Here is a 24909-nt window from a genome sequence, read left to right on the forward strand (position 1 = left end):
GACCCCCTCTGACCGAATTTAAGGACGTTTCACGACAAAAAGTACACTGCCACGTGCTTGTGCCACTTGCTCCCAGAAGAAGATGAGGACGGTCTAATTCACGAGCTGGCGCCTGGGTCTTTTGTCAATGCTGCGCTGCCCATTCGACAACTCGGACTTACTTTAACGGCCTCTTTTAGAATTCGCCTGTATATTGAACGTGACATTTTTCTGGTGGAGGTGCGGGGTATTCTCGACCCATGCAACAGACCCCTCCCAGCAGCAGGAACGCTAGACTGCTACCGGACCTCACGCCAGTACACCGCGCCAGCCAGAGAATCCAGGGATTGGCCCCCGAGTTTGAGCCTTTACCTGAGAGGACAACGACAACGTCGGCAGGTGTGGATGCTACATCCGGTACTACCACGACAATCCTGCGACGGCTACTCCGGTACCTCCTCATTACACGCTGCAAAAACCGCGTGTGCGAAGTCCCTTCCATGGCGACGTTCTTGAAGACGCGGAAGACTGGCTGGCTGACTTCGAGTGCGTAGCAGAGTTCTACGGATGGGCCGACGGGGCGAAGCTCTGAAACGTTTATTTATGTCTTTTGGATGGTGCTCGCACGTGGTTCCAGAACTGCGAAGGCGTCCTGACAACATGGCGTGAGTTCTGTCGCAGGCTCTTGGACACCTACGCCAGCTCAGACCGCCGAGAACGAGCAGAATGGGCCCTCCAGTCTCGCATTCAGAAACCCAATGAGAGTGTGGCTATGTACGTGGAAGACATGGTGCGCCTCTTCAGGCGAGCTGACCCTACCATGTCGGAAGACAAGAAGCTGTGTCACTTGATGCCAGGAGCGAAAGAGCCGCTTTTTGGTGGACTCGTTCGTAGTCCGCCCAAAACGGTTGCGGAGTTTCTCACTGACGCCGTCACCATGAAGAAGGCCCTGCACCAGCGCTCGTACCAATACGATCGGCAAGTGAATCTCTCCTCTGCTACCAGAGGGCTAGGAGCTCTCAAGACCGACGTTGAATCGGTTCGCGAGATTATCCGAGGGGTAGTCTGCGACGACCTGCGACAGCTGCATCAGACGCAGCAGCCTTCAGCCAACTTCATCGCTAGCGTCGTGCGTGACGAAGTACAGCATGCGCTCGGCCCTCCACGTTACGAAGCAGCACTTCAGGCCATAGGGGGAAAGTTTTCATTTTACCGGAGGGGGGGGGGGGGGCTGGGGCCCGACCAGCTTTCCGAAACCTACGCATATATATATATATATATATATATATATATATATATATATATATATATATACCCTCTGCTAACAATTTCCTATTTCTAGCTTTATGGCGGCAGCAATTATATCGACATTTCAGGCAAATTGCCGCGGTTGTCGTTGCCGTGATGGATGGATGGATGGATGGATGAAGAACTCTATAAGGGTCCTTTAGGGCGCGCGTTAGCGCCCAGCGGGCCGCTCCCACGTCGGGACAGAGGCCGAGTCTCTCCGCCGCGTCGCGGGCCCGTTGGACAGCCCATAACTGTTCTTAGAGGTTGGGGCTGCGTAGAACCGCATCCCAACGTGAAGAAGTGTTGCTTTCATCGCCGCGTAACGCGGGACACCGCCAGAGCATGTGAGGTAAGCTCGCTAAGTCATTGCATAGTGCACATGCATTTGCTGTCTGAATTTCAGGGTACATTTTGTGAAGAAGTAGGGGGTTTGGGTATGCCCCCGTCTGTAGAAGCTTTAGTGTTAAAGCCTGAGGTCTATTGAGTTTACAATGTGGGAGGGGCTAGATCGCTACGAGCCAAGTAAAAGTGCTTAGTAATTTCGTTGTACGAGGAAGGAGATTCCCGATTGTCAGTACCCCCAACGTCACGCTGTTCCCCAACAGTCGCCGTGATGTTCCACATTAAATTCAAAAGCCATATACATGAGTGACCCATACCCTGTGGGTGCCGGAAAAAGCACGTAACAGTGAGCCGAAACGGATCGGCTTGATGGGCATTATTTCCCACGCGCTCAATATTCGTGTTAGTTGTAGGTCACGTAATCAAACGCGAATGGGAAGGAGAGAACGCTTCTTCTCCTCTAGCCCTGCCGTAACTGTGAATGACTGTGCGCGGCGGACGCTTATGGGGCCCGCGTGCCATATCTAACTGTTGGTAATCATTGGTGGGTGCAATGATAAAGGGCGACCAGGGATGACTGCTAACTTCATGCTCACTGTCTTCCTTGCCGGGCTGTCTTTCTGCGCCCCTAGTGTTGCAGAGTTAAGAGACAGAGGTCATCGCAGGTCACTCACAGAGACCGTCAGTAGTGGACATAAAAATAGGCAGATAATGATAATGAATATAATTTTCATAGTTTCGGTGAATCGCGCGGCTGTACGAGTTCGCCTCCGCTGCCGGCGTTCTTCACAATGCTTACGTTGTGAAAGCGAGTGCTCGAGGTCATCCAGTGAGGTATTTACAGGTTTACATGGTCCGAGCTTACTATATCCACTATGTCCACTATGCTTACTATTTTAATTTTAGGTGAATGTTTACTACAATTTATATGGCCACTATAACTAACGTATAGACTCGTGTAAGGGCCACACTTTTCTGTCGCGATTTTGACGAGCCTTTTATGGGACCGGGCCATATGACCTCATTTTTCCAACAATGAGTATGAAATCAGCCGTAAACCTCCGCGATCGCCTCCTCTCCACATCCAGTAGCGACGCGCGAAAGTACGCTGCGCGCGACAATTCGCTTTTGAGCCCGATCAGAATCAGCGCACGGAATGCGATTGCTTCTCGGTTGGATGTCCTTTTTTAATACTGGCTGTCAAGTTATGGGTTGCGGCCCTTACACCAGTGCGATCTTTACACGGATTTACGTGGTAGGAATCTTCCTTCGTGTAATTGTCTTCTACTTCGATATCACTAATACTGCGTCGCCTTCCCGGCCAAACTGCACTCCTTTTTATTTTTTTAGTTGTTTGAGTCCGAGTATAAGCACTGCTGCGCATGACTTCTAGACTTCTATTTATTCTGATTTTGAGTGAATCCGGCTTGGCATCACTTCGGTTACTGAGTGAATTTTATATAAAAGGTGGTTTAGCGAACAGTTTCCAACATTTTTAAAGGTGGCCTGTGGCAGATAGTACAATTCTGGTTCATGAGCTCGTCTACTCGAAGAGGCGGGCATTACTTGCACAAAAAATGAAATCCATAATTGACTAATTAACAAAATTAACCAATTAGGTTCTTAGCTAATTACCTTATGGCCCATGTTGCAATTTACAAATTCTAGCCGTGGAGTGCGGATCCACTTTGAACTAAATCTCAGGCTGACACCAGTGTCGAGATATTAATGCTCTAACTTTGCGGAGAAATACATTGGCGTGCCAGTCACTTTCTCAACAAAACGTCGTTTTATGCATCAAAGCACAAAAGTATGAAAAGAACAAATTATGGGATTTTACGTGCCAAGACCACAACCTGATTATGAGGCACGCCGTATAGTGGATGACTCTGAAATAATTTAGACCAGCTGGGGTTCTTTAACGTGCACCTAAATCTAAGTATACGGGTTTTCTAGCATTTCGCCCCATCGAAATGCAGCCGCCGTGGCCGTGATTTGATCCCGCGACCTCATGCTTAGCAGCTAAATCCAACACCATAGCCACTAAGCAACCACGGCGGGTAAGCGCAAAAGTAACTGAAACGGCAATGCATTTCTCCGCAATGTTCGGGAATTAATATCTCGAAACTGGTGCCATCCTGAGAATTAGTTCCTAGTGCATCCGCCTCACGAATTCCACGGCTAGAATTTGTAAATTGCAACGCGGGTCATAAGTTATTATGTTAAAAACCTAATTGGTGATGTTTTAATTAGTCGATTATGCATTTCAATTTTTTGTGCAAGTAATGTCCACCTCTTCGAGTAGACCAGCTCATGAACTAGATTGTGCTATCTGCCACAGGCAACCTTTAAAAATTTTTTGAAAGTGCTTGCTGAAACACCCCGTATTTTTGGCCTCTGCATGCAAGAGGCGAGGTTCTTTCCACCCCTAATGCGTAAATGTTGTAAATGATTAGAAGAGCTTTTTTTTTCTTTTATTTTGTCGCCAGTCGTTAGCTTTGCCTACTGCAAAAAGAGAATCAATATTGAGACACATATCACTCACGTGCTTTTCACACGGCGTTGATAGAAGACTCTGCCGAAGGGGTCACTGAAGTCTGCAGGTTTTTTTCAGGGCCAAAAAAGCACGCAAAGCAATTTGAAGTGAGGTGAACATACATCAACATATCCATTGTCTAGATATAGGACATCCAATTAGCTGGCTACCTCCTTCTCTTTAAAAAATATAATAAAATTTGTCCTTTGTATTTATTTAAATATATTGTGTCATTGCGGAAATTAAAAAAAAATGTTAAAGTGAGGAAACACGGATGAGGTAGCCGCCGCTGGTGCTTCTAATGCGCTTGTCCTGCTATTGTCAGGATTTCCCTAAATAAAGCGAAAGTATAAATTAAAAGCCGTGCACGTTCGCGCCAACAATGGTGCCGTAAGCTTTTAGCCACAACAAAAGTGAAAATGTGGAGGCAACGGAAAAGAATCCTCAAATTATATGGGTAACAGAACTCCGGTAATGACATTTTAGGGGCGGGGGAGCTCCGCCCCCCCCCCCCCCGGGAAAATTCTAAAGAGGACTCGAGCCCCGGAGCCCCCCCCCCCCCCCCCCCCTTTCCGTAGTCGGCGCCTATGCTTCAGGCCGCTCCACCAGGTGAGGCGTTCACAACTTCAAGTGAACCTCGACACGCAACCTACGCTGACGTTTTAAGATTTAGCGCCCCGTCGCCGGCGACACCTCCTACCGTGAGCGAATACCAGCGTGCGACTTATGCCGACGCATTCGGGTCCGATATCCTGGCACCAGCGCCCCTACCTTCCGTCACCTCGTATGCGACGCTTCAGTCAGCGTAGGCGGTTCCTTATTTTGGAGAGGCTCGGCCATCCGCGCGTAAATCGGACATTTGGCGCATGCCCGACCGACGACCGCTCTGTTACCACTGTGGCGAGGCGGGTCATTTATACCGAGAGTGCCAGTACCGCCGCCTTGGACTCCAGGGTTTTCCTGTCAATTCACCCCGACCCCGTTTCGGACAACGGCCGCCCCAGATTGAAGATTTTATCGCCCGACAGCGTGCCCCAACGTCATCAAGGCGCCAGTCGCGATCGCCGTCACCACGACCATCCTATTCGGGAGGTGCAAGTCGGATGTCACAAGGACGCTCTCCGAGCCCTCGCCTGGAAAATTGACGTCAGCGTCCTTTCGAGGCGATGCCACTGATACTCGACGTGCCGAAGACCTCCAATCGAAGCGACCTCAGACCGACGGAGACTTGACGACGCCGGTGTCTCAGGCTGGAGACAACTTTTCCATGAACATAGCTGTGCTGATAGACGGCCGAAATGTTACTGCCTTAATCGACACTGGCGCTGACTACTCGATTATCAACGGAAAACTGTCAAGCCGTGTAAAGAAAGTCATTACGCCTTGGACAGGGGCGCACGTACGGTCAGCTAGGCGGACATGTCGTCAAACCGCTTGGTGTACGTGTGCACTTCACGGGTGCAAAATCAAAATTCTACGTTTCCGATCAGCTCCCTTGTTCTCCGAGAATGCTCCCGTGAATTAATACTCGGAATAGACTTTCTTCGAGAGTATGGCGCCATCATAGACCTCCGCCGAAGCTGTATCTCTTTCTTTACAAAGAAAGCGACGACATGAGACGCCAGCCGCCGCACAGCCGCTCTTCGGATTACCGACGAAAGCGTCACGATACCACCTCGTGCTAGTGTAATGATTCCGGTAACGTCCGAGGGCATACGTCAAGGTGAAGTACTCGCAGAGTGCAACGTCTCCCTTCTCCTTACCCTCGGAATTAGCGTGGATCCAGGAATAATTGACGTTAGGGATCACCAAGCTGACGTCTTGATCACCAATTTCACAAATGAGCACCGACACCTCTTCCGTGGCACTGCCGTCGCTCACGCTGAAGCCTGGGGGGACGTCATTGAGTGTTTCAATTGTGGAGAAAGCGGCAGCGATGAAGATTGCGTCACAGATATCGACATCAATAACGAGCTGTTGGAGGACAATAAGGAGGCACTGCGGGGCCTGTTGCGTGAATTCAAGGACTGCTTTGCTCGATCGTTTAAAGTCAGTCAGACGCCAATCAGGTAGCATAGGATAATTACTTATGACGATGCACGTCCTATTCACCAGCAGGCGTATCTTGTTTCGCAGAAAGAACGAGAAGCAATCCAACGACAAGTCAAGGAGACGATTGATGATGGCGTCATTCAGCCTTCAAACAGTCCGTGGTGGTCACCGGTTGTCCTGGTAAAGAAGAAGGAGGTCACTCTCCGCTTCTGGGTTGATTACATAAAACTCAACAACGTCACAAGGACGAACGTTTATCCGTTGCCGCGCATAGAGGACTCTCTTGACCGGCTACGGCAAGCCAAGTTAACTTAAAAGCTTGACTTAAAAAGTGGGTACTGGTAAATTGAGCTAGACGAGCGTGACAGGGAGAAAACAGCCATTTTCACTCCGAATGGACTTTACGAGTTCCGAGTACTTCCGTTCGGGCTGTGCTCTGCTCCCGCAACCTTCCAACGAATTATGGACATGGTGCTCGCCGACCTAAAATGGCAAACCTGTCTCGTCTACCTGAATGATGTGGTCGTATTTTCAGGCAGCTTTTCCGGGCATCTTAAGCAACTGCGGCAAGTGCTCGAGGCAATCCGATCGGCGAACCTCAGGTTAAAGCCTCAAAAATGTCACTTCGATTATGAAGAATTGAAGTTTCTTGGACATGTGAGCGCTGAAGCCGTCCGTCGCGATACCGAGAAAACTGCCGCTGTAGCTGCTTTTCCGACTACTACCGACAAGAAAAGCGTTCGACCAGTAGGGCACCCAGGATCTCTGCCAGGGGGGGGGGGGGGGTTGACAGTTTGTCAATGCCATCTAAACCTTACTAATTTCAATTTCCTCACGGGAAATTGTCAAAAAATGCGCTTTTTGCGAGTGTGTACACGATTGCGCGTCTTACATCTTAGTTGCAGTACTCAAATGCGTCAGGAAAGAAAAGGGGTTAAACAAAAGGGGGGGTTAAGTCGGCCTCAGGGGGGGGGGGGGGCTTCCAACCCCCGCATCCTCCCCCCCCGTCGGTGCGCCAGTGCGTTCGACGCTTCCTGGGACTGTGCGCATACTACCGGCGCTTTATATGCATTTTTGCTAAAATTGCTGCACCACTTACTCTTCTCACTACAGATGACACGCCGTTCATCTGGAGCTCTGAACAAGAATCAGCTTCCGCCGAGCTCCGACATCGCCTGGTATCGCCCCCGGTTCTTGGGCATTTCGACGAGGACGCTGAAACAGAAATTCATACCGACGCCAGTAACATCGGTCTGGGTGCAGTGCTCGTACAGCGGCAGGAGAACGGCGAAAGGTCATAGCTTAAGCCAGTCGCACCCTTTCACGACTTGAGTCCAATTACACTACCACGGAGATAGAGTGTGTTGCCGTCGTATGGGCACTTGCCAAGTTTCGACCTTACCTCTATGGTCGCCCATTCAAGGTCGTGATGGATCATCACTACTTATGCTGGCTGGCAAACCTAAGAGACTCTTCTGGACGACTGGCCTGCGCCTGCAGGAATACGACGTTACCATCGTGTACAAGTCAAGGCCGCACACACGACGATGCCGACACATTGTCGCGCGCACCTGTTGAACCTGCCGGTCAACACATCGAAGACGAGAGCGCTTTTCTCGGCACCATAAGCGTGGCAGACGTATCGACACGGCAGCGAGCAGACTGTGAATTGCGCCCTATAATCGAACATCTAGAAGGCCGCAACGTCTCTTTGCTCCCGCAAATTGCTCGCGGTGTGTCGTCGTCTTGTTTACGACAGGGCGTCCTATACAAGAAGAATTCTGCTGCCAGCAACAACACCTATCTTTTGGTCGTACCCGCAGAGCTTCGTGACGAAATCCTGTTCGCATGCCACGAAGAGCCTCCGTCTGGCCACTTGGGTTTCACTCGAACCCTTTCCAGGGTACGGAAATAGTACAACTGGCCGAAGCTCGCCACTTTTGTTAAATGATACGTCCAAGCCTGCCGTGAACGCCAACGATGAAAGTCGCCGAATCTGACGCCTGTGGGATTGCTGAATCTTATCGCGCCGCCTCGATAGCCCTTCGATCACGTCGGCATGGACCTCCTGGGCCCATTTCAGTTGTCTACTTCCGGAAACAAGTGGATAATTATCGCCACAGACTATTTAACCCGCTATGCTGAAAAAAGGCTTTTCTTAAAGGAACAGCTTCTGAGGTTGCACAGTTTTTCGTAGAGAACATCCTACTACGTCATGGTTCCACATCCTGTGTCACCACAGATCGAGGAGCGGCGTTTACGGCAAGGCCGCTTGAAGAAGTTTTTCAGCTGAGTTACACCACGCACCGAAAGACGACTGCCTATCATCCTCAAGCAAATGGCTTGACCGAAAGGCTTAACAAAACGATCACCGACATGCTATCGATGTACATAGACGTGCAGCATAAGACGTGGGACGAGGTACTACCGTAGCTAAGCGTACGTCAACACCGATACGCAAGAGATTACACGCTTCACGCCTTTTTCTCTTGTTTACGGTCGTAAACGCCTTTCGGAAAAGCTTCTTGGTCGGTACTTCGGCCCTTACAAAGTGCTTCGGCGAGTGAGTGACCTCAATTATGAAGTTCTTCCGGGCGGCACTCAGCCAGCATGTCGCCGACAACCGAGGCCCGAGATTGTGCACGTAGTGCGGTTAAAACCATATTGCACACCATAATAGTCGTCGTTTCCGCACCATTATGTTTCTCTAGGCACACTGTCTCTCTGCCCGTACATGTTTGTTTTAGCATCGAGTCGATGCCCTTCTGGGAGGAGGGGTAATGCCACGCGCTTGTGCCACTTGCTTCCAGAAGAAGACTAGGACAGTCTAGTTCACGAGCTAGCGCCTGGGTCTTTTGTCGGTGCTGGAACGAAACAATCGCACACCTTCTTTGTGAGTGCCCTCGTTTCAACCTGCAGAGAGCAGCTCTCTCAGCGACAATAAATCAACTGGACAAACGCCCAATAACAGAAAAGAACATCCTTGGAAACTGGCCTACACAAACAACGGCGCGAGCCGCCCTGAAGGCACTGCTGCGTTACTTGAAAGACACCGGACTCAATGACAAATTGTGACTCTGCATTGTGTTACTTAGGACGGAACGTTCAGACAATGCAACACGAGAACGCCTTCGCGGACTTCATGACAGTGCCCACAGAAACAGTTCTGTTTTGTGTGCGTGTGTGATTTTCTTGTTTCCTTCCTTTTTGTTTATTCTTTATTTTCACTTATTTTTCTCTCTCTCTCCTTTCGCATCCCTTTACCCCTCCCCCGGTACAGGGTAGCCAACCGGAGATAACCTCTGGTTAACCTCCCTGTCTTTCCTTTACCTTTTTCTCTCTCTGGAACGCATGTGATGCCATATTTAATATTGTAATGGAAACAAGGAGACTGCCATGCTAATTTTTTTTTCGCAAGACAGCAAAAATATTTGCTTCAAATTTTAAGGTGCTATAGCATGAAAATTAATATTAACGATTAGAATTCCTTTATTATCTCATTCTTAAGTAAGTAAATCCCATTTAGGTATCCTTCATTTTTCTTCCCACTGCCGCCCGATTCATGGCCAATCCTCCGTGTGGGTTGTGCTATCTCTAGAGGCACCAAACCAAACCAAACCAAAGCTGCGCTGCCCCTCCGATGACTCGGACTTAATATAACGGCCTCGTTTAGAAGGCGCGCATGCATATTAAACATGACAATATATATATATATATATATATATATATATATATATATATATATTGTCTGACCAGTCTCTACTGACACTGGGTGAGCATTAAGACAGGACTTCCCGTTGAAAATCATTGCTTCACGCTTCAAAGAACGAAGGAAGCACCACCACAATCCTTATAATGGTACATCAATGAAGAAATCTTGGTAAAGCCATATAAGTTTAAGGGCAGCTAGACAACGGGCAGTGAGACCAAGTTAGAGAGACGGGAGAGGTTAGCGAGCCAGAAACAGTCACATATAACGTGATCATAATGACACACATCACACTTACATAGGGTGGACTACTCTTATCAAGCCACGTCAGTAACCTTTTAAAGGTACGGTACGTTACGATAACTCAAAACGTGGAGGCTATGTTCTCACCAGAATGGTGCGCTTGCGAAGTCTGTACTATGTTAATGGCCAATCACGTCTTAATGTCCCATATTTTGGTAAGATATCAGATGAAATACATTCGTCAGAGGCTCTTACAACTCATACGGCAGTCTATATGACATACTTCAGTGCAGAGCCGAGGCTCCTGTAAGTGGCAACGTTGCGCTGTGTAGACAACCGATTCTTGAAACACACATGAACTGTGCACAATAAAGATGGGCATACTTAATCAACAATAAAATTTAGCTTTGAAGAAGAAAGTCTAATACTTCCTCTCAATCCCAGAACTGGAAAAACGAACTCTCATATTCAGACTCATACCTAGAGCTGGAAAAGGAAGAGGAATAACAGTTCAGCATCTTTTTTTTCGCTGTGTCTGATGAAGCAGAAACTACGCTTACTATTTTTACGCTTCTTCATTGGGCGGAGCAGCGAAATGTCGAAAACGAGCATCGATAATGGTAATGACTGCTAATGATATTTATTAAGGTAATAATATATTATAGCTAGTAGAAAGAATTTGCATTCCTTATAAACTGTCAATTTGTTCTAACTATTCACTGTAGAAGGAAATCTGATTGTTCGATGAAAGTAGTGAAAAGCGGTAACGTAGTAACACCACAGAAATAGCAAATGTCGTCAGTAAAAATTACTATGTAGGAATCGGCAGCAACTCTGTTATTGAGGGTTGACGCGCGTTTGGAGAAAAACAATAGCAAAACAAAACTAGCATTCGACTTCACGTGACGTACCCCACCCTGCTCAAATTTCTGTCAAGAAGAAACAATGATATTGAACACCGGGATGCGAGAAAAGAAAATGTGGTATGTCGCTTAGAGATTGTCTTTTATGTCTCAGTTATTATACGATGCATCTGTTCGGAAGGTCTTGATAAGAAGAACATTATTTCAAAAGGAAGCAGCAAAATGTGGCCCGCGTTCACATGCTCCGTCTGACAGCCCGAGTATCCAGTGCGATGAAGATTAAACATATAAAATCCTGTCCTTGAAGGCAAACTCGAGAGGCCTCGGAGACGCCCCTGTCTGCAGCTCCACGTGGCCTGGCCGTCGGCCCTGGACAGTTCTGCGTACGAAGTGATTAGGGCGCCTCGATAGTAGCGCTACCATCCGCGGTGGTGAAACCTCTGAACTAGAATATCGAGGAGACATTTTGGTCTGGTGTCCAGAGTGTGCTGTCGGCATCCAATACTCCGCCGTTATTACGACGGCACGTGTAACAGTTGGATCTGCTACACAAGCTATGATGGCACGGTCGCGCAGCTGCGATCGTGTCTCACAACCTGTGCAGATATGGTGGAAATTGAGTTTACAAGATTGTGAGAGAAAAAATGTTCTTGTGCCAGTGGAGATGGTGACGAGAAATAGGAGCGCATTGGATGAATGGAAAACAAACTGGTGGAAAACAGTGATTGCGTGCGCTGGGCCTTGGAAATGTTGCTGTGCGCTTGTACGCCGGTACAAGCATGGCTCAGTTTTCTAGCAATGTAGGTAAACCACCTCAGATATTTTTTGAACATTTCAAGTAAACACGCGCATCGAGTTCATAATGCCGTCACGATCAACGATGCCAAACGCTGCAGCGCTACGCGCCGCGGGCGCGCCACAAAACAAAAACAAAAACAAAAACAAAAAAAAGAAAAAAGAAAAAAACAATGCCGTCCTCCTCCCCTCGCCTTTCCGGTAACCCCAGCGGTCGTCATGACGTCAGCATTGGGAATCACTGATCTCCACTATAATTTGCTGGATGCCGCATCGCCGCTCACCGCGGCGGGCGCAAGTGAAGTCACCGGAAGTTAGGAGACGCCCGGCGGCTTGTCCCGGAAGGAGGTGTCTGCTGCCTTTACCAGTGCGCGTTTTAAGGGGATCAAGCTGCGTTAGAATGGTTTTTTTTTCGTTCTTTTTTGCGCAATAACAGTTATTCTTTTTTTTCTGTCAGGAACATGCCTTCTTGCCAGTCTGAGCCTGTATTCTTGTAATTTTATTTACTTAAAACAATAATATTGATGACCAGCGTTCGAGTGTCCATCATTCCCAATAGCGACGCGATCGGCGCGGGATTCCAGCTTTGGAAAGCAGCTGCATAGAATTACGTGAAACATGGCATCACATCAGGAACTTTCAATTGCAGTAGGGATGTCTCAGGATCGATCGCAATTGGGCTCGCGCAAAACGGCCAACCACATTCGAGAAATTCGTTCCCGATCACGCTTGAACGCGATCGAATATGCTCGGCTACTTATGCGCCAGCAAGGAAATATTTTCCATATTGGATATGTGCTCTAAATTCCGCTTTGCTGTTTTCAGACGGAGTTTATGTATGCTCGTGACTGATATAGCCAGTTTACAGTGCATGGTGTTATAACTCCTCACTGATGTCCTTCCTTTAACACATAGCAAACACGGAGTGGTGAATAACAAAAAGTTTGGTGAAGAAAACTCATGCGCATTTATTTCAAATCATATGTTAACTCTATCAACGGTGGAAGGATATGGTACAAATGATGCAGGCTAATGCACAAAACATCTTGTTTACTATTAAAAAAAAAAAGCCGGCAGATCCCATGCCATGTGGGAATCGATGTTATGCGAAGCAGTGTGCGGGGAGCCTACAACGTTAACGAAACGACCATGAGAGCACCAAGACGTAGGCAGCTCTTTCATGACCTACATGACACGCATGTCATGAGTCCTCGGGAGTCCCTTTAGCTACACCTAAGAGACCTTAAGGCGAAAGCCATAGTCATGCTTATGACTATGACTTCGGCCATCAAGCTTTAGCCTTTTCCTTCACTTAGTACCACATCCGAACCCAATCCGTTGGTTTTTGAGTGTTGATTTTTTTTCGCTGAGTCATCGTCATTTTTGCTGAGCCATGCTCATGGCTGACTTCTACCAGCCCCCTTTAGTGTTTCCTTCACTTAGTACCCACGTCCGAACCCGTTTCAGTGGTTTTTGAGTGTTATTCTTTTCGCTGGGTCATTGTCATGACCTACATGATACGCATGTCATGACATTTGTGTCATGACCTATCACTTATGTTCGTCATGCACTCCTGTCCTACTATGCCGATTTTGGTACCGACCAAGTTAACGAAACGACCATGAGGGCACCAAGACGTAGGCGGCTGTTTCATGACCTACATGACACGCATGCCATGACATATCATTTATGTTTGTCATATAATCTTGTCATAGTATGCAAACTTTGGTACATACCAAGTTAACGAAACGACCATGAGAGCACAAAGACGTATGTAGCTAGATAGACAGATAGATAGATACTGTCAAAGTAGCAAATGTCCACCAAGGAATGCTTCGCATTAAAAAAAAATTCTGGAATCTTTCTTTGTGCACACACTTCAGCAATGCTGATGACTACTGGTTGTGAAAAAGAATGTTAAAGTGAATTGAATATCGTAGGGACAGCATCAGGTCATAGCCGCGTTCGTGCTCGCGTGCGGTCGAAGCACGACTCCGCGAAGTGGTCGCTACAAAGGCTGCTTCCCGGTGATGGCCTCCACTTGTCTCGCCTTAAGTTTGCAACCCATCGACTGCACAAATCTCTCCGAGACCACGGGAACCGCTGCATAAAATGAACCAACTTGTAGTGCCTGTGGTTTGCAGTGTTGGGATGCACGCCGAAATGCCAGCGGTACAGCCTTGGTTTTACGCAACGCACAATGCAAATTACACTGATTTGAAAAATGCTTACGCGTGAAACATTTTTCCAAAAGACTTCTCCGGCCTGCGTGTGCAATTCACGGCACAACAAGCAGACATTTTTGGGCAGAAAAAGAAAACACGTCGAGCGCATGCGAGCTGCAAAGCGATGCGAAGCCGCAAACGGCCGACTTCCGGGACAAGGCCTATCACTTCCGGTAGCTTCAGTTGCGCGCGCTCGAAGCGCCATCCAGCCCCCTATAGTACAGATCAGTGGGGGGAATCTGGTGATGTCAACGGCGGAAACGATGTCCATTGGTCGAACAAGAACCTACGACTTCTGGTTTGTCTGCTAGCAGGTACGCGCGCTCCCTGCTCGTCCTCGCTGCGTTGCTCGCTTGTGCGCGCTTGCGCATCGGTAATTACAGCCCGCAACGCAAGTGCCAAATCACTCGTGTCCCAACACAGTCATGCTTAGCGGTCTGATTAGCTGCGCGAACAGAGTGCGACTGTGTTGGCTTTTCCAGACATTCGCGCAACGCATGGTCTATAGCGGCACGCTTCGCATAACACGGGCCGGCACCGCAGCAACAGCGGGTAGCCGAGAAGCGCTGAGTCCCCGTCCACGTTACCGGCACGGTAACTCGCCACACGCCGTTTGCCATTCGCGGGCCGCCGTTCGACAGCGGTTTTGCTCGCGAGCGGCGAGATTTCCTTGCCGTACGTAGAGATGATGAGACCGGGACTCATTTGTGCGGCAGCCTCACCGCCGCTGATCGCTCGACGGCGCCGATATCGTCGCTAGGCCTTTTACGGTTCCCTTCAAGCGGACGGCGCTTCGAAATGAATTACCGACGCTCACAAGCCGCAATATTTTATTATCGTTGTTATCGCTCTTCGCAATAATTGTACACACAGAAGAAAAATACGCTGATATAAGCGGCGCCGTCGGCTGCGATGCGAGCACAGCCGAGCCGGTCGTCTCCCGTCGGTAGCCGTGCACCCAGCTGCAACCGATGTTTTCGTTGCCGGTGGCGGAGGCGCGCAGCTTCGCGGTCGTCGATTGGCCCATTGATCGTGCAGCGGGCGGGGCGCCGGCCGAACTGCCGTTTACTTTGGACACCTCTCGCGCGCCAGACTGGAGGCCGGTTCGTCGTCCGAATATGTGCCGCTAGCATGGACGTGGGACGTGGAGCGTGGACGTGCCTTAACCGGAAGTAGGCAGTGTTTTGAGAAGCGCGTTGGCGATGACGTATGTCACGTGACATTTCGAGCAGCACTCGGCGAGGAGGGGAGACCAGCCAACGAGGAGAGAAGCGAAGGAAAGAGCGAAACGAGCGAGGGCCGTTTTTCGATCATCAAACACGTGTAACTCCGCTATTACGGCACCATTTCGAAAAATTCTCGCGGCTACGTGTTCGTTGTAGACTCGTGCACAACTGCAACACAACAAGTAAATTTCGACCTCTGTGTGGTTTAGTGGCCCTTTAACCTCCCATGTCAAGGCAACATGTGCACGGTACGGAGAGGAGGCGAGGCACACGCCGCTCCGCGAGGTGGTTGCTAGGCAACTCAGTGACGTCATAGCTCGACGAGGTTTCGCGACAGCAGGCGTCATTTTTTATGGTTAGCTAGAACAACTTCGCTGTTAAAACGCCGCTGTGCGAGATTTCAGAACACGGAGGCAGGGGGTATTTCGGAGGCCGCAAGCAGTAGGTTAAAATGGCAAAATATGACAGCTGAGTTGCTTGCAAGTATATACATATTACGTGTTCGTTGTAGACTCGTGCACAACTGCAACACCACAACTAAAAACTAAATTTCGACCTCTGGGTGGTTTAGTGGCCCTTTAACGTCCCATGTCAAGGCAACATGTGCACGGCACGAAGAGGAGGCGAGGCACACGCCGCTCCGCGAGGTGGTTGCTAGGCAACTCAGTGACGTCATAGCTCGACGAGGTTTCGCGACAGAAGGCGCCATTTTTTATGGTTAGCTAGAACAACTTCGCTGTTAAAACGCCGCTGTGCGAGATTTCAGAACACGGAGGCAGGGGGGATTTCGGAGGCCGCAAGCAGTAGGTTAAAATGGCAAAATATGGCAGCTGCGTTGCTTGCAAGTATATACATGCTACGTGTTCGTTGTAGACTCGTGCACAACTGCAACACCACAACTAAATTTCGACCTCTGGGTGGTTTAGTGGCCCTTTAACGTCCCATGTCAAGGCAACATGTGCACGGCACGGAGAGGAGGCGAGGCACACGCCGCTCCGCGAGGTGGTTGCTAGGCAACTCAGTGACGTCATAGCTCAAAGAGGTTTCGCGAGAGAAGGCGCCATTTTTTATGGTTAGCTAGAACAACTTCGCTGTTAAAACGCCGCTGTGCGAGATTTCAGAACACGGAGGCAGGGGGGATTTCGGAGGCCGCAAGCAGTAGGTTAAAATGGCAAAATATGACAGCTGCGTTGCTTGCAAGTATATACATACTACGTGTTCGTTGTAGACTCGTGCACAACTGCAACACCACAGCTAAATTTCGACCGCTGGGTGGTTTAGGGGCCCTTTAACGGTAAGTCGCGGTCTCGGATCATTGGCGCGAGCGTGAATAATAACTGTCCACGATAGACTCTCGCCTTTTTCTAACAGCACAAAGGTCAGCGTGCAGCATTCTCGTAAACGCATATGCTTTTAGCCAAATATATATTTCCTCGTATTCCAAGCAACTGAACTTTCAATTAAGAAAGCGGTGGGTAATCTAAGAGAGAAGTACGGCCGTCGATGCAGTTTAACCACCGTCACAACACTAGTACGAAGAAACGTGTAAGCTGGTGGGCGATGGTGGTGTGCTTTAGCGGTAAGTTTTCATTTTGACAGAGTGTATTGCATTATTAAACCAGTACTTCGGTGGCATCATTGTTTACATCGATAAGCAGTGACATTTTCAATGTGCAGAAAGACTTAGCTCAAGAACTGCACAGAAACACATCATCGAATAAGAAAATTCTTTACACAACCATTTTTTTACGTTCGAATTATACTGCTGAAAGATTATTGTGCAGATTCTAACGCACAGTACATATCGATGAACAAAAGTTGGAGAAGAAACGACAGCTGTATTAATTTTTATTTATATATTGACGCGTCAGTATGAAATGACGTTAAACTCGAAGGTCATGCACCGTTACCTAATGCTGTTTCAAGCCGTATTATGACGACTGTGTTGATCCTACAGTTACGTTTCTATTGATATTGTGACGAGCGCGCGAAGTTTGATTGCTAAAATTATTGGCATCTCCTAATTTAAAGTTCTGGTTCACTTGAAGATTAGCGATTTACACGTAGCACGTCAATGAAATGTCAGGCATGAGGCAATTATGTTAGCCCCAAGAAAACTTAAGACTCAGTCCGGACCTTTCTTGAGGGTTTACGAGAGGCGAGGTTTTGCATTACGTCCAAGAAGAAAGTGCCGCACTTGCCGAAGCTATAACTAACATATCATCCCGTAAAAAAAAAAAAAAAAAAAAAAGAAGAAAAGCAAGAACTTAAGTTGACCGAGCGACTTTTTGGCGGGCACAATTCTAACCTTCTCGGCGCGGTTTTCGACATACTTGCTTAAGCACAGACACGAGACACTAAAAGACGGTTGAAGCGCAAAATTATATCAAATATAGTAAAATTCTAATAAAATTCTAGTAAAGCACCAATTCTAGTAAAATAAGTGCTTTCGCACGCCTATACGCATCATGTCAATACCACATAGTCATCTTTGTTAAGAGGAAGCTATAGCTCAAGGCCCACTCTAATTTTGCTATTGAAATACACGTAAAACGCAGGGATGTTTTTATGAGATAAGCACTGGGCCAATTTGAATAAAGTGTATCCAAGTTAGAGACAAAAGTAAATTCTAGCAATCCAGGAAGCAAGCAGAATTTAAATTGAGAGCCCCAAATGTTCTAAAACATTGCTGATAATTGGGATATATATATATATATATATATATATATATATATATATATGCACGTCGGGAACTCTGCGCCAAAACAGATTTTTGTTGTTCTGTAGCTGCTTCTGTTTGAGCATCTCAAGCTGACAAATCGGATTTATGAATTGGCAGCTTACGTGAATTTGTTCCAATGCATTATTAGGTGCAGTTCACGGAATAGTGAAATAGTTTTTTCATTACTGTGTTACGGAGTTGTGAACTTGATACTTGAAAAGAAAAGTGTGCAATTCTTGCATTCTACCGGTGCTATCATATGGGGCAGAAACTTGCTTAAGCACAGACACAAGGTTAACAGACAGAAGTTAACAAAGAAGCCCGACAACAAGTTCAGGATTGCGCAAGGAGCGATGGGGCGAAAAAGATTAGACGTAACGTTAAGAGATCGGAAGACAGCGCTGTGGATTAGAGACCAATCGGAGGGTAGCCGATATTCTAGGTGACATTAAGAGAAAAAAATGGAGCTGCAAAGGTCATGTAATGCGTAGGGCAGATTACCGGGGGACCAATAGAGTTACACAATGGGTTCGAAGAGAAGGGAGGCGTGGCCGAGGACTACAGAAATTTAGGTGGGGCGATGAGATGAGGAAATTTGCACGCATAACTTAGAATGAGCTAGCGCAAGAAAGGGGTAATCGGAGATACTGGGAAAGGCCTTCGCCCTGTAGTGGACATAATAATAGGAAGATGATGAACTTGATATGAACTTTTCAGAGCTTTTCCAATGATCAAACATTTTTTGAAAAGAATATGTCGTAAATGGAGAGTACACTTGCTACAGTTACTAGATTTTGACTTTTTTAATGCAAGAATCCTGCTCAATATCAGTGCAATGGTTGTCGAGAATAACGATTTCTCTGTTCCCATATATATAGATCAGATCTCCAGAGCCTAAGCTTCTTCTTAAATGACAATATAAGGACCGCTAGAGAAAACGACTATCAAAACTATGCCTTTAGTTTCTTTTTCTGTCTATAGAAACGTGCTAATGGGGATGAAAGCAACTGGTTGGAGTCGTGGAAGTCGTATTTAGTCGTGTTTGCAACGTACCGCCTGCAATCAGCATCCAGGATTAAAAAGGGCGAACTCCAACATCTTTTTTCCGGTTCAGCTTAGCAGTATTCTATTACGTAAGCAATGATAGAATCTGCTATCATTAACAGGGTTACCGCTTCGTGTGGATGGCAAGGCAGATTTGACCACGGCCCAATTCATTCTCAGCGTGAAACATGGCGAAAGATACGAGCAGCAGATTCGTCATTTATTGGAATAAACCCAACTGTATAAAAAGGGAACTGCAAATGAAGCAAGCTGACTTGTCGCAAGCTATGCGACAGGCCATGCTCACTTCTCCCTGTCCGTAAACTCTTCGTGATTTCCATAAAATATGTTTGTTACAGAGAATCCTTCCCCAATCATCATCATGTTTCCGTCTCCTTTGCTGCGTTCACACTGACCTCGCGAATCTGATCGCGAGAGCTCGAAGCGAGCCTTGACTCGCAGGGTCCAAACGGGAGGGTTGGGATCTCAGAAACATGGCGGGTGGACAAGGGTAGAAGCTGTGGACAGTGTCGACAGTGGACCGTGCTTTGTGATTCTCATGGTCGTACCTGCCAGACATTCGGTCTGATTGGTATCGGACCGCTCCATCATGCCACGTGGTTGCACATTAATACCGGACAGCAACTGTGGGTAAATCCAGACTCAGCTGTACAGAACTTACGTGATAAGCACGAGAAACGAGATGCCAGTTTGGGCTACAGGACAGCCTCGCTCTTTCATTTTATCTGGTAGAGCGGTGGAGAAGTTATTTGGCATGAGTGGTCACGCGCCTGTAGCTCGGTTTGCACGCTACCTCTACGTCAGACATGCCCGTCGCGCTGCCGATACAAAGCATCAACAACTCGTCATCACACCGGTGTTGTTTACAGACAACCACATTTTTAATTACGCCAAATAAGTGCACCATTTTCCCACGTAGAGAGGAGTAAGAAGATATTAATGCATGTGTTATTTTCGAATCGGAGGTTACTTTTCCATGTTTTACTTCAAGTTATCTAAATATTGATTTTTTTTATTATTCAGCGAATGTGATTGTATTTCTGGATATATGCTATGAAAGGCTATTTTTATGTCTTCTTGTTGATTATTAGTCTCACGGGTGTACTTTATCTCTCATTTCTGGGGTTTTACATGCCTAAACAAGTTCTGATTATGAGGCACACCGTAGTGGAGGGCTCCGGATTAATTTTGACCACCTGGGTTTCTTTAACGTGTACTACAACGCAAGCACACGGGCGTTTTTGTATTTCGCTTCCATCGAAATGCGGTCGCCGCGGCTGGGATTCGATCCCGCGACCTGATGCGTATTTTATCTCTTGGTGATTTTATTTCTTTTCCTCTGTATGGCTTTTATGCTCATTTTATTTATACCTTAGCGGTCATATATGTTCTTGGTTTTCAGTGCTTTTCACATTTTTTCGCGGAGATGCATCTCAATTGATACCATTTTCTATGTTTCTTAGGTGTGTGCTGAAGTTGCAAAGTATGTTTTTCTTCCTTCCTGCATATGTACTATTCGGTTACTATTCGGTTGTGTACCGCGGCTCACTTGCTGTCGAATTCTGTAGGGGGCCGGAGCCTTGTCAAGTGGAAGTTTTTTTCCGCCACCCCCTTATTTCTCACCGAGAAATAAAAGTTCCATTGATTGATGATTCCTCGCTTTGTGGCAAACAAAGGAAGAAGATACTACTGAGAGTAGTTGTCAACCAATATTCATCCCTTCGCGCTATACTGAAACGTTGGTCTATTTTAGAACACAAATGAAGAACACTTCTTGCCGTGAACAACTTTTTATTTAGCTTGTACATTTTTAAGTATTGGTGCACAATCCACGTTTTCTATTTATGTCTCTACTGATTTACTTATTTTATTTATGTATTCATTGCAGTTATTTAGTGCGTCAGCGAAGTTGTGTAACTTATTTTCCTGAGTATTGAAATCATTTTGTTTCGTTTTCACTTATTTATTTTTGAAAGTGCCCAAGAACAGCCCAATACGCCTTAGTATTGGTGCACTTGTGTTACACAAAGAACCGAAAACAAAACAACCAAGATGAGGTATCGCTGGAAAAGCGTTGTTTCTAACCTTTTCATCTAGCACCTATAGTTCAGCAATCTACCTCGCCTGAAATTTGCTATTTATGACCTGTAATACTGCACAGCCCATGAACTGATTACGTTAACCCAAGAAAGCCCGAACACCCTTCTATATCAAGAAAAATTTTAATTTGTTCAGTTTTATTTCTGGCCGTAGAGGAAATACATTCTTACACACATACATAAAGTAGAAACTGAACAGTTGCACATGGTTTTAATAAACTCCCAAGTACTATAGTAAATATTTACTAGCGATTGGCTTGACGAACTACCCACAGCCCGAATCTCGCTTCATGTTATCAAAAATGCTACGGCAGACTTTGCGTTACGTTTGTAGCGCTTAAATTCGAATCTTGTGGACTTGATAAGCGTATCGAAAATGACTCTTTCGGCATTTTTGAGTTAAGCTGTATTTACATACTCTGGTGAAGGAGACCGTGTCTTGCTTATACTCAAGCCTACCGCGATCTAAGGCATTTTGAACGCCAAGCAACCTTTAAAGCACCTCGCACGGGCTTGAAGGTCGAGCTAATAATCACATTCGCTCACTCAAGACGCGACTGACCTTTTTCGATCCAAACAGACAGCGTTCAAGGTCAGAAAAGGGTCCCACACCTAAGTGGATGTAAACACGTAGGCTCTTTTTGCTTGACTACGCGAAGAAAGGACAAGCGCAACCAGGTTGATGGGCTCTCTTCGCGATCAGGTTTTCCACGGTAAGCCAATGTTTGCACAAACCGGTTGATAGGCTATTTTACTGGCGTGAGCAGCACGAATGGTTCACCGTCAGCTAGATGCCGCGCTAGCAATATCTAGGGGAGCCTATGATCGTCTCTTCTTTTTTCGTCCGTGTCCAACAGTTTCGCTGACGGATCATAAAACTATCTATTCTAAGGTGAGATCTCAGCAACTACAAGGCTGACTTCGATACGCAGCATGATAAGCTAACACAAGACATTTACGGCGTTATTGATTAGACCACTTTGACGAAAGCGCGTCAACATCCTTCGACGAGATTACTAATGTCGCGTGCTAGGTGTGAAGAAGGGCAGCACTTGTTGTTGCATTGGAGCCCCACTGTGCTCTTGTGACAGAGGCGCTTCAAGATATTTTATCGCTCCAGGCAATGTAACAATAAATGCGCCCTTTTCCACTGTGGCACCAAATTTATGCTAGCATATTGCAAAGTTCCAATTTCACTTTTTGAAGCATGACTAGTTTTGGTGGGGAAAACACTGGCACCCAGTTTTCTGCGTATAATTTTGTTATTCTATTAACAATCAGCCATATCACGGATTGTATGACTAAGAATGAAACGGGAACAGGGTAAACGGAAAGAGATGAGGTAGGCTCTAATCCCTCTGTCCCTTTTCCTACCCTAATCTGATATGCAACTATTCGCGACAGCACTTGGAGGCATGGAACGTAGACGTCACTGTATTAGGGAACGATATCGCTGATGAGGAGTGGCCTATCACCGAAAAAAGATGTTCAGCCTCCCGCATTTTTAGCTATATCGCGTGAGAACACTATAATATGGTCATACGTCGTCCTGAAGGGAACATCGCATTGGGCGACTCTTGCACCGGAGAGTGCTTAGTGCACTTTATTTATTTATTAACTCTCAGGCCCACAGCGCGATTTAGGCATTACAGTGGGGGAATTGCATACAGCAATGTACACAGCCTATACCATAGAATAAATACCAGTACACTATACAATACAATAAAAAAAGCGTAAGGGAACAAAAAGTGGTAAATCAGGATATCAATGTACAGCACGAACAATAAAACATTATTTAGGCAAGTAACGGCATCATACAGCTAAATAACAAATCACTATGAAATGATAGCGAACTCTACATTAACTATATACTCTAAAATAAAGAACAAGATTTAAACGTCCAGTTACAAAATGCTCATTATTTCGTATACCAACTACGGCAGCAGGCAGTCGATTCCATTCTAAAATAGTTTTGGGGAAAAAAGTGCTTTTGAAAAGCTTAGTTCTACAGCTGTATTCCCTAACCTTGAGCTCGTGATCTGTTGGTCTGGATATATAATACGGCTGAAGAATATACTTATTGCGGTCTATGCCAATTTGGCCATAAAATATATTGTGAAAAAGTTTCAAGCGTAATGCCGGCCTACCCTTTTCTACAGTGTCCCATCTTAATGTTTGTTTTGCAGTAGTAATGCTTATGTTTCTGTCATAGTTGCCGATTATATATCCTGCTGCTATATTCTGAACTCTCTCAAGTTTATCTTGGTCGGTTCACGTAGGAGGGTCCAATATGGTGCATCCATATTCTAAAATGGGTCTAATATAGCTTTTGTAGAGAAGATCACTTTCCGCCGTGCGTTCGCTCTCCGTGATAGCGCGCGTCCCCCGCGCGCTTTCACTCGCGCATACAGCGCGCGGCGGCGATTTTATCGCCCTTGGACTTTATAAAGAACCTCACGGCGACGGCGACGGCGTCGCCGATGGCAGAAATCCGCTTGATGTGTTCATATAATTGCTATCGCAATAATAAATGTATCTCTCTGACGAAGACAAGCCACTTTGTCTTGAGCGACGTTTCTTGTTCTATTACCGTTAATCATACATGGTAGCGAAGCCCATGAAGTGTCGAAGGAAGCATTTACTGCGCATAGAAGAGCGTTAAAAACAGAACGACAGGTTGAGAATCCAGTGACCACCAGACACGCCATTGTAATAGTTATATTCGGCAACTTTTCTTAATGAAATCTGAAAGGAACTGACGTTCATGCGAACCAAGAGAGAAAAGAACGTTTCGCTGTGGCTTAACAGCCGAATTTTTTTTGCTGTTGAGCGCGGTGCCGTGGGTTGGTTTTTCTGACTTTTGTGGCCACAATGCTTCGTAGATCCTATGTAAACAATTTTACGCGTACCATATTTAGGCACAGGTAGAAGAACTCCAAATGATCAGAATTATTACGAAGCCCACCACTACGGCGTCTCTCATACATCCTGTGTTGTTTTCAGACGTTTACCACAATTGTTGGACCATCCTGTCGAGACTCTTCTACTAGCTTGCTTCATTCACGAAATATGCTGTTAGCACGGGATTGTGTTTTAACGCGACAGCGTTAAGGGCCCCGTGTCGCAGAAAATCCGGTGTCGGCAACCGGCGTGCGATGTCGGCGGGTGGCGGAGAAAATCATCCCCAACCACCCCGACCGCGCAGGCCCTCCACGTGGTGCAAGGTTTCGGTGAACATAAATTGAATTTCTCACAGTGAAATCCGTCAGAAAAATGGTAAAGTACGACTTTACCATTAGGCGTCGGATTCGCCGTCGGATTGTTTACCATTTAGCGTTGGATTGTAATTTGAATGTACGAGAAAACCCAATTCTGCTACGAGGAAACTCAAACACAAACCCCTTTCTCAGCATTTCTACCAGCGCTACAGCCGCGTGTTCGGGCACTTTACTTGCGAAAATGATATCCAGATGGCACTCGGATCTAAGCAGGTCTAAGCATCCTAAGCAGGTCTAATTGGGACTTCGTGTGTTATTTCGTTTTGGACACATGCGCGTGTCGGGGCACTAGCAAACAATTAATAAAATAATAAGAAGGTGCTAGGGCTTTCAAATTTTCATATAAGACCACTTATATTGCCCCTAGAAAAACGTCTTTCCAGCAATGAATTTCTGTTAAAAGTGAAGTCGACTTTAAGGGAATCAGTTTAAGCTTGGTCTTTGTAAGCTGGCTTTGCCACGTTTAATGTTGAAGTGAATGAAGC

At 46.7% G+C, this 24909-nt stretch overlaps 1 long non-coding RNA gene across 2 annotated transcripts in view; it reads left to right on the forward strand.

Moving 5' to 3' along the window:
• Nucleotides 1-21770: 21770 nt before the first annotated feature.
• The window catches only part of LOC119450860 (uncharacterized), a 49964-nt gene continuing 46825 nt past the window's right edge, over nt 21771-24909 (forward strand). The window contains exon 1 of one of the 2 annotated variants that reach the window (XR_005191529.2): nt 21771-21859. This is a non-coding gene — a long non-coding RNA (uncharacterized LOC119450860). The remainder of the gene's footprint in view (nt 21860-24909) is intronic. The other variant, XR_005191530.2, reaches the window with a different exon arrangement.

Source organism: Dermacentor silvarum, chromosome 4 (assembly GCF_013339745.2).
Source record: "Dermacentor silvarum isolate Dsil-2018 chromosome 4, BIME_Dsil_1.4, whole genome shotgun sequence".
NCBI classification, from domain to species: domain Eukaryota; kingdom Metazoa; phylum Arthropoda; class Arachnida; order Ixodida; family Ixodidae; genus Dermacentor; species Dermacentor silvarum.